Genomic DNA, 9,738 nt, shown 5'->3' on the forward strand with positions numbered 1-9,738 from the left:
ATTGTGCGCAACGAGGGCATATGACACGAAGCACAATGGCACACACACACACACACACATAGAGGGAGGAGGAGTGCAACAATGGGTGCGATGGCATCACTCTCACGTGTACCTCCTCAGTGTCCCCGCTGTCAGACACCACGGGTGCTCAAGACCGCTCGGGCTCGGCGGCTCGAGCAGAAAGGAGCTATTGTCCCCAGGCTTCTCTCATCCCCTTAGCTCATCAGCACAAGGCTGAGAAGTACCAGACAGAGATCTATGGGTATTGACAGGGAGAATATTAAAGGAAGAGGGTATGCACACTGTAAAGTTTTGAAATATAAGAATCTGTATTGGGAATAAGGTAGAAGTAGATAGACCGTAGCATTTCCAGCTGTCTGTCAAGGTCTTATTTTAACTCTCTCTCTCCATCTCTTTCTCAGACTCATGTCTATTTTTCTCTCACTGTGTCTCTTTCTCTCTCTCCTGTCATTTCTTCACAAGGAGCGCTGTGCATTCTCATTCCCAGTTGCACTGAAAGATAGAGGACGAGAGAGAATAGAGGCCTGTGAACCTGGAGATGAAAATACGCCATTAATATTCTGACTGACGAGTCGAGCTAAGCAGGGAAGCCAGTCTGGGAACAAACAATTCAAATTGTCAGAACCTGGAGACTCAGGGACTACCACCAGCCTCTCAGACAGCCATACACACACATGCCCATCCATTTGTGTGTGTGTGTGTGTGTGCATGTTAAGGTGGGTATATGTGTGTGTGTCATTGTCTCCCTCCACAGCACCACTGAATCACCAGCCACCCGGCGTGGCCCCTGATGCTCAATTTGATGGTCTGAATGATAGCCGATAACACAAAACTAAACCCCGCCAAGGTCAGACAGCGAGAGGAGAGGGGCCAGCTCGGTTATTATTTAGCGCCCTGCGCGCCGCTGCCGCACGTGGCTATGTGCTGGTGCACGCGACACGTGAAGCGCCTATTCAATTCAGTCACTCTGACCTCGGTGGGCAGCTGTGAACTCCAGCGAGTGCGGCACATATGCTGCATGGCAGATGCTCATCTGTGTGCGGCATGGGATTGGTCATAACGAAAGCTCTTTTTTCCCCCTCGTCTTTCCTCCCTGCTACAGAGAATGAGAACTCTCCGTACCTACCGACAGTGTGTCAGGAGAGAGAGATGGGTGCTCTGTTTATGAACACTACATACCCCTGCATGCCTGAGTTATGTAACTCCGTGAGTTTCCTCTACTCTAATAACACATTGTGAAATGGGTGGGGTGTTTATTACTTAGTTATTTTCTTTCTTCAGAACCCCACCATGGAGAGCAGGTTGGGGGTCGGAAACAGGGAGTCCCAAGGGTCGCCCATTGTTCTCTTCCATGGCTCCAGCGTGGTCTGGGCTGAGGACTTACTAGGGTGAGCCCCGGACAATGTGCTCATGTCTCCGCGGGCGTTGGATGCCAGCCACAGAACCTCTCATCAACTCTCCACACCTCGTCAGCCACTTCGCACATACACATACACACACACACTGGCGCGGCTCGGGCGCTGCTGACTCCAGCCTCCCCCCTGCGGCGGACCCCTCTCGCTGTGCAAATGCTCATTAGCGCGAGGACAATTATGTAACACCATCAGTCTTCATCACATCGCTCCCCGAGTGGTGCCGGCCAGGCAGCGGAAACAGACACACAGAGGGGTGGGACGGCAGTAGAACCAGGCTGATATCACCCGGAGCAGATCTCTGGCTGAGGAGATAAAGACTTAGGGGGAAAAGCAATGGGCCAGCAGGGCATGCCATGTACACATCATTTGGGGATGGGAGAGTGGATCTCAGTCCAGAGCCCTGGTTTGCAAGTGGGTGGATGGTGGAGGGAGCGGATAGGAGAGAACACTGGCTAAACGTTTCATCAGTGACCTTTGACCTGTGTGGTCACTCCTGCTTTGACAGGTTACTAACACAGATGCGAGTCCTTGGTCAAAGTCAGATGGAAGAGCTTGATGGAAAAGAGGCGGTTTTAATTTATTAGGACCTTAAATGGAGGCCTACTTCTGCCCTCGCAGCAGTCTGTAGTCATGATGATGGATCACCTCAGCTCTCTCTCACACACACACACAAACGCATGCACAGTCTGAGTGGACAATGAGACCCACCCTGTAGTGGGATCACATGGGAAGTCTGACATCAGTGCATGTCTGACGCATTTAGATGGTTTATTCAGTGTTCTTCAGCTGTCAGCCGTCAGACAGACAGGTAGATGTTTTTATACACCACATACATGTGCCTGGCGGGAATACAAATAGAATACTACAGAGAAAAAGACAGTTGATGGTATCAACTGTGACACTGAAAGAGTCTACAGGTGGATCTGGAATATTTTCCAAACTGTTCCACAATTTATAGCTTAAATTTAGAGTTACAGTGATTCAATGTAATTGTATAATTAAAGTGTAAAGTGTTAAAATGAAATGGCAAGCCCGATGTCATTGTGTTTTACAGCAACACAAACGCTCTCCATCTCTCAAGAGATCAGAGGGTATATGAGTGGAGTGATATGATACCTCCCACAGTGCTCTACACCAGAGGTTCTCAAAGTGTGGGGCGGGCCCCAATAGTGGGGAATAGAGACATGTCAGGCGGGGCGTGATGAACAGGAGGAAATTTGTTTTTTTGTGCTTATTTTTTAATAATGAAGATCAGATTCAAAACAAAATAGCCACACACAAACATAGGAGTCATAAACAGACCGACATATTAATTCAAATAGCATCTGGTCCAGCAGGAAATGCAACGGTGTTGTTGAAATCGCCACTGGTGAGGGTTATCGGCTTAATGGCCCAGTTGACGGGGTCAGACGGGGCTTGACAATTCCCCACCTCCAAAATGGAGAACGACAGAAAAAGTTTGAGAACCATTGCGCTACACATTGACATTATTTTGTCTATAAGCCATTCTTTGCTGGCTGACTAGATCAGTATTGTATATGCTATATACCCACAGCAGGAATACAATATGAACATTATAAAAAAAACCTCTCTAAACTGATATAACATTTCAGTGCAAAGGATTCTAACCATGTGTTGATTTGTTGCCCTGTTGATATCATTACGACCTGATTATTTTGTAAAAAGCCAGTAAGTAGGCTAATGCATGTGTGTCTCTGATGTTTTTATTCCAGGAACCATTCATTGGCCATTCATTTGATGTTCTGATAGTTGATTGTTTGCCGAATGTCTCCTATCATCTGATTAATGTGATTGCTCTGACTGGTGAGTGTGTTGTCTGTGCACAACACAGAGAGGCAGTGGATGTGAATCTGCCAGTGTGTTTACTGCAGCACTGTGCCTGTATATTTGCCATCCCCGTGGGTGATCAACATTGTGTGCTCCCTGGAAAGAACCTGGGGAACTCATTATGCAAACTTCTGGGGAATTGATCAAACAAAGAGGGCTCAAACTGAGCGAGAATAAGCCAGCAGCAATGTAATTACAGATGCTCAGAACACTCATGCATTTTGCAAATATTTTCTACAAGGTTTTTTTTCATGGGACTTCCATGAAGATTTGATCCAGATACAGTACGTCTGTAACCTATATATTCAGCCTGCCACATGAAAGGCTGAATATGCATGAATGAAGACTAAAGACACACTTGACTCACACATGTTGTGAATGCCTGTGTTATGAAACTGAAAAAATATACATGCACACACCAAATTATGTTTTAATTAATAAAGCCAACTCTGAATATATCCATGAAAAGATAAGCCATCTTTAAACGACAGATAACTATATGTTTCTCTTAATTGTGGCTTCTTCAGACTGAATATGCACCAATAAATATCTGTTATTACACATTAATCCTCAATGACATCCGTTAGGAAGAGTAAGTAGGCTAACTGGTGCTCATTTGTCATTCTTTTACGCCATTTGATTGCATCCGCATTCCGTTATGTTTTCTTTTAAATGGCACAACCTCTGCTAAGCACAATCTACACCACTATTCTTTAGCATATTAAATATGTCCTTATTTTTCCCAACAGCTTATGGATTGCATGTTGTGCATGTAATTTTAGAAGTAGGATACTGCAGCGTCCAGTAGCTCTGGAGGAGCTGTCCCGTTCAAGCGCACGAGGCAAATCCTGTTACGGTCTGAATACAAATTCTCCACAATGACGTAGTTCCTGCGTCGGAGGGAGGAGAGCGAGCGGGCCGAACATGAATCATAGCTTACCAATTTATCTTTAGACTACCTTGCTTAGTGTCCCGTAGAAAGTGTGTCGACTTTAAACGACAAATATTAATTAAGTGTGTTTATGTGCCTTATCCCATTCACGTTTGGCACTGCCTCTGTCTCTGTCAATTTTAGCCAGTGACCACGCATATTTGGCCAAATGTAGGGCAGTTCATTACCCGCCCTGTTAAAGCAAACAAGATGCTATTAATGAGCACATTTTAGTCAGGAACAGTGTAATTATACAACTGTCCACAAAAAAGCATCTCTCTCCAGGAATTCATTCTGTTTGAAGCAACCAGGCATAGCATGGAGAACATTGCCAGCTGTCATCACGGTTTTCCCAACATGGGACTTGCATAAAACTTCTGATCCTCCTAAAGAGATAGTGAGGCAGGCCAATGATAAATCTTACTGTATGCCTATGTTCAGCTTATCTGTTTGCAGTAGGCCTACATTTGGATAAATCTGTAGGAATTGCTCGTGGGTAGCACATCATACTCTCGTTCGTTTGGCCTTCGCGAGTCCTGTTGTGGTGATTCGCATATGTCTCAGTTGGGTTTACCTTGTGTGAGCTCATCCTAAGTATGACAGCTGCTGTTGACTCAAATCGGCAAGAGCATGCCCTTTACCAAAAAAGCAAATGATTGCACTATGCATATGGCGATTATTCCCAATCTTTAAAAAAAAAAAAAAATCATGCGTTTTTTAGATGAATGAACTCTATGAAGGCTTTTATTTTCCAGTCATTATTGTGATTTAATTGACAAGCACATTAGATGAATACAATAATGATGTTATAACGGTATAAACACTGAAACAAATTCGCTTCTGGGAAGCGTTTAATGATTTTAATTGGCCTACTGTGGTGAAGCACTGCGTCCCGCATCTTGCAGGTTCCTTTTGCGCAGAGGCACTACAGAAAAATCTGTATGGAGACAGAGGACCCCTCCCCGACAGAGCGATTGCTTTGGTTCTCTCTTGGTCGAATATCCAATTGGCTAGTAGGCGCGGTGGGCAGGAACTCTGCCTCCCCTCTTGCTGTCATTAGTGGCATCCAGAAACTGAGGAGACAATAGGGCAACAGCAATACGCCTGGTTGAAGCAGCAGAGCGACAGCACCCAGCAAGGTGACACACAGCTACTGTTTGCAGGCATTTCAACGCAAACAATTAACTAGTAAATCAATGCACTCGAAGACAGCGAGTGGATACCCGTTGCATCGTGACTGAGCGACTTTCCTGTGAATGGAGTGACTGCAATATGTCCCGCATATCGTAATCGACTTGAAAGGTGAGTGTTTGCAGCGGAACGTTTCAGCACAGGAGGCTATAAATATCAGCTAAGCCATTTGTGTTTTTCAAAGCTAGCCTACTTGTTTTCAGCAAGAAATATGAATGATTTTATATCATCAAGAAATTGATGGATTTTCGGTTTAACAGTTGTAACTGTTTGTTTTCTTAGAAAGCGTTGAGAAAAATGTGCGTGTGTGACGTCAGTGTGGTTATTTTTTTTATTTTGTATTTTTCCCATGGTTGGTTGGTTCAGGTCGTTTGTGTATCGGTATCCTTATCGTTTTTGTTTCAGATTACATTAGTATTACTGCGCAAGACAATACGGATAGATTGTCCCTAGGATAGAAAGATATGCGACTTGAACTGTTGTCACCGAACTGAACTGAGCGTTGAATGCGGGGCCAGGTTGTTTGTTTTCTGTTTAGTTACAATATATGGCTGCTCTGTCCAGACACACAGTCAGACTGAGAATTTGCTTACATGCATCACATCTACAACTACAACAACAGCATTTCTCTCTCTCTCACACACACACACACACACACACACGCGCGGTATCCATGTACAGGTACAAACGCAGGCACACAATCACAAACAAAGCAGAAGCACTTTTAAAATGATTGTGCTGTTCCATGAAGGGTATGCATCTGTAAGCTTAAATTCATCTGAATGTTACTAAACTCTGGATGGCTGTTGTCAGATCAGTAAATGCCATAGAGCCATAGACAGACAATGGTTAATGTCACTTCTGATAGAGATGAAACGTAATTTTGAGTGTGTCGAGTGAGTGAAGCCGGTCTGCCGTGTAATGCCTTGCTTGGTTCTCATGTCTTCCCTCAACTTTGAGCATTTTCTTTTCCCCCCTTCTCTCTCTCTCTCTCTCTCTCTCTCTGGCCATGTTGGCCATTCTTCCAGACTCTGCCCCATATACCCTTCCACTATCAGTCAAGATGAACGGACATCTCTGTGTTCTTTTCAAAGAGAGAGAGAGAGTGTTTGTGTGAGAAAAAGAGAGAGAGAGAGAGTGTGTGTGTGAGAGAGAGGGGGGGGGGGACACAGTCAGCTGGCCGGGGACCTCTCAACTGATCTGTCTTCAAAAGCCTGTACACAATGGGAGTGCTGCTGGCAACTAAGAACACAGCCATTGGCCAACTCCCTTTGATGAGCTTCAACCTTACATGAGGATTCAGGAAGAATAATAAGTGAGAGAAATAGAGAGGGAGAGAGAGAGAGAGAGAGAGAGAGAGACAGAAGAAAAAGAAGATGGAGGTGGAGAGAGACAGGAAAAGTGTTTGAGACAGAGGCAGACAAGACATAGAGACTCATATGGTGAGATAAATGATGATGTCATAACAGGTGCTCCACAGGGTGAGAGAGAGAGAGAGAGAGAGAGAGAGATGCACAATGGAAGGCAGGCTGTCAAGGGTCTCAAGGCTCAAAACCAAGCACAGACCATGTAGTGCAAAACAGCACTAACAGGGAAGACTCAGCCAAGACAGACACAGCATGACCCATTCGACTGGCAGTGCCAGTCAAGCCAAGTAAACAGCTGACCAAGCCACATCTGGCCCTCTTGAGGCCCAGGTCTTGCCCACACCAGGCGAAATGACCTCTAGATTCATCTGCCCTCTGGATGAGTGAATCGGTCTTCTAGCAGTGGTTGAGATCCGTTGCATCACAAAGTACAGGGCTGTGCAGTATTTTTGTAGGAGATTCGATTAGTTACCAAGACCCACACCTCCAGCAGCGGTGAGGAGATAGCCTTTGTGAGTAATCTGACAATGGTGGGTAGGGCTACACTGTGCATGCACACAAGAGAAAAAAAGGTTAGTCTAGGACACACCTTTTACTGTTAGGATTCCTGCAATGGATCTCAGAAACACAACAGACTCGCAATCAGCCCTCTGTGTGATGCTGTAGCATGCCCGTTCCGTTTCGCACCCATGTCTGTGTGAAAGAAAGAAAAAACGTTTTATTCAGGTTGTTGGCATGCCTACACTGTTTTTCACTCATCGTTTAAAGATCCTAAATTGGATTAGCTACTCTGGTTCCTTAACAAGTATAAAAAAGAACGTGTAGAGAGGGAAAGGGGAAGAAGAGATCAGCTTATATCAATAGTTCACTCCTTTTTCAGACACAGAGAAAGCGAAGAATGCAAAAGAGAGCAAAACCACACAGTGAATCTCATCACACAGTACACCCACATACACTCTATTTGTGCTTTTCATTTGGGCTAAGAGGAGCCTGTCGGTACTCTCTCATGCGGTTCAAGGGCAGAGATGGGGCTTCCATAAAGATGAATGTTTTCCACCGAAGTCGGAGAGAGCTGGTGCGTGGCTTAGTGTGCTGTTTGGCCACACTGCTATTGCAATGTTGGCTATTTGTTGGTCTTGCCCATGTGGCAAAGTGTAGTCATTACTGTGATTTGTTGCCCAATGTCAAAGTACAGATTTATGTTGGTGCGCCTCATCAAAAAGAATTGGCCGAGAGAACTGGTTGCCATGGGAATGCTGTGTTGTTCGTTTTTTTTATTATTATTTAACAGGTAGCCCTCTGTTATCAGATGAATAACTAGTTGAATATTCAGCCACCTTCATGTATTTTCTTCAGCTGTGTCATCTCACTACATATTTTTAAGGTTATGTTCAAGGTGTGTTGCATGATCTCATTTGCTGATTAGGCTTATTCACTGCACTGGAGAGGGATTTGTGTGTGTGTGTGCGTGTGTGTGTGTGTGTGTGTGTGCATGCGCGCGCGCGCGTGTGTGTGTGTGTGTGTGTCATGTGTGGGAGGTGAAGGTGTGAAGGTGACAAAAGTGGAGAAGGAGATGATAAACCATTGCACAGCAGTTTTACTGGGTATGACTTTCTCACAATTACAAACAATATCCTTCACCAGATCTCATCTCACTCTTAACACTATACCAGAAGATGAGCTGTGACAGGACACTTCAAGGGTCAATAGGCATACAACTTTGTCTCAGTAATAGGAATACAATGGTCATTATTATATTGTGCAGATACATACAGAAGATCCAAAAAGCTGTAGAAGGCTATAGGCCTCGGCACTGCGGTGCTCCGTGGCTGAGAAGAAGCCTTGTGTAACAAACAACTCTCCCAAGACAATAAAACCAGTGAGGCGATTAGAATAAACGTGTGATAAGCCGCTAGCTGTACTTCTGCAAACCCTCTCGGATACGGCAGCAATAATAATCCCACGGTAGCAGCAGGTAGCATCTTCTGGTGCGGGCTGCGTCAGCATTGCAGCAGTGGAGCGGGAGGCTCTGGGGCTTGCGCCTACTCTCATGTTTTGGCCGGTATGATGTGGCGGCTGGTAATGCAGACTTTGTGTTACTGTGTGTGCGTGCGTGTGTGAAGATGTTGGGTTTTCGCTCGACCCTTTGCCTTTTTTTACCTAGCCTGCTGGAGGCCTAAGGCGAAAAATTTTCTTTTTTACGGGTGACACTGACGGAGATGAGACAAAAATCATGATGCACACGCACATGCACTATACACATGCTGAGTATTCTTTCCCCCTCCCTTCCTCTCTCACATCTCTGCCTAGCTTCTTTTCTGAAGTCTGGCTTAGCCTACAACGTTGTCTTCCAAGGTGCCCATGGAAATCACATTCTTAGACACGGTCATTTAATTTCACAGACCTCCACAGATGGTGCATATGGGCCGGATGTGCCATGCATCTAGTTTGAACGGGAACTGGCAATGCATCAGCGCCATCAGAGGTGTGAAGTCTGTCTATTCTATCTGCTGAAAGGACAGAGAGTGGAAATCAGTGTGTTCTTACTCGCAAATGGCAGCTAACTCTGAAACATATTTGTTGGCTCTGATCTGGAACAGATCGACTGGAGAGCCAGGCCACATTAGGGCCAGATAAGTTCTGGAACCAACAAACTATAGGTGGCTTCAAGCTCTGCCATATAAATATGAGGCCTCAAAAATGTGTGCTTCTTTTACTAGGGTTATCTTTTTTGCATAAAAAAGAATAGGCCTAACACATTTAACATGGAAAATGCAAATATAACCATCCTGCAATAGTTGATAAAAATTGTAGAGAGATAAAATGGAATAGTAGGGCAGCCGTGGCCTACTGGTTAGCGCTTCGGACTTGTAACCGGAGGGTTGCCAGTTCGAACCCCGACCAGTAGGAACGGCTGAAGTGCCCTTGAGCAAGGCATCTAACCCCTCACTGCTCCCCGAGCGCC

This window comes from Alosa pseudoharengus, unplaced genomic scaffold (genome assembly GCF_046254945.1).
Source record: "Alosa pseudoharengus isolate Yale_2024_CS ecotype anadromous, Long Island Sound unplaced genomic scaffold, YU_APseudo_1.1 YU_APseudo_1.1_scf_4, whole genome shotgun sequence".
Lineage (NCBI taxonomy): Eukaryota > Metazoa > Chordata > Actinopteri > Clupeiformes > Clupeidae > Alosa > Alosa pseudoharengus.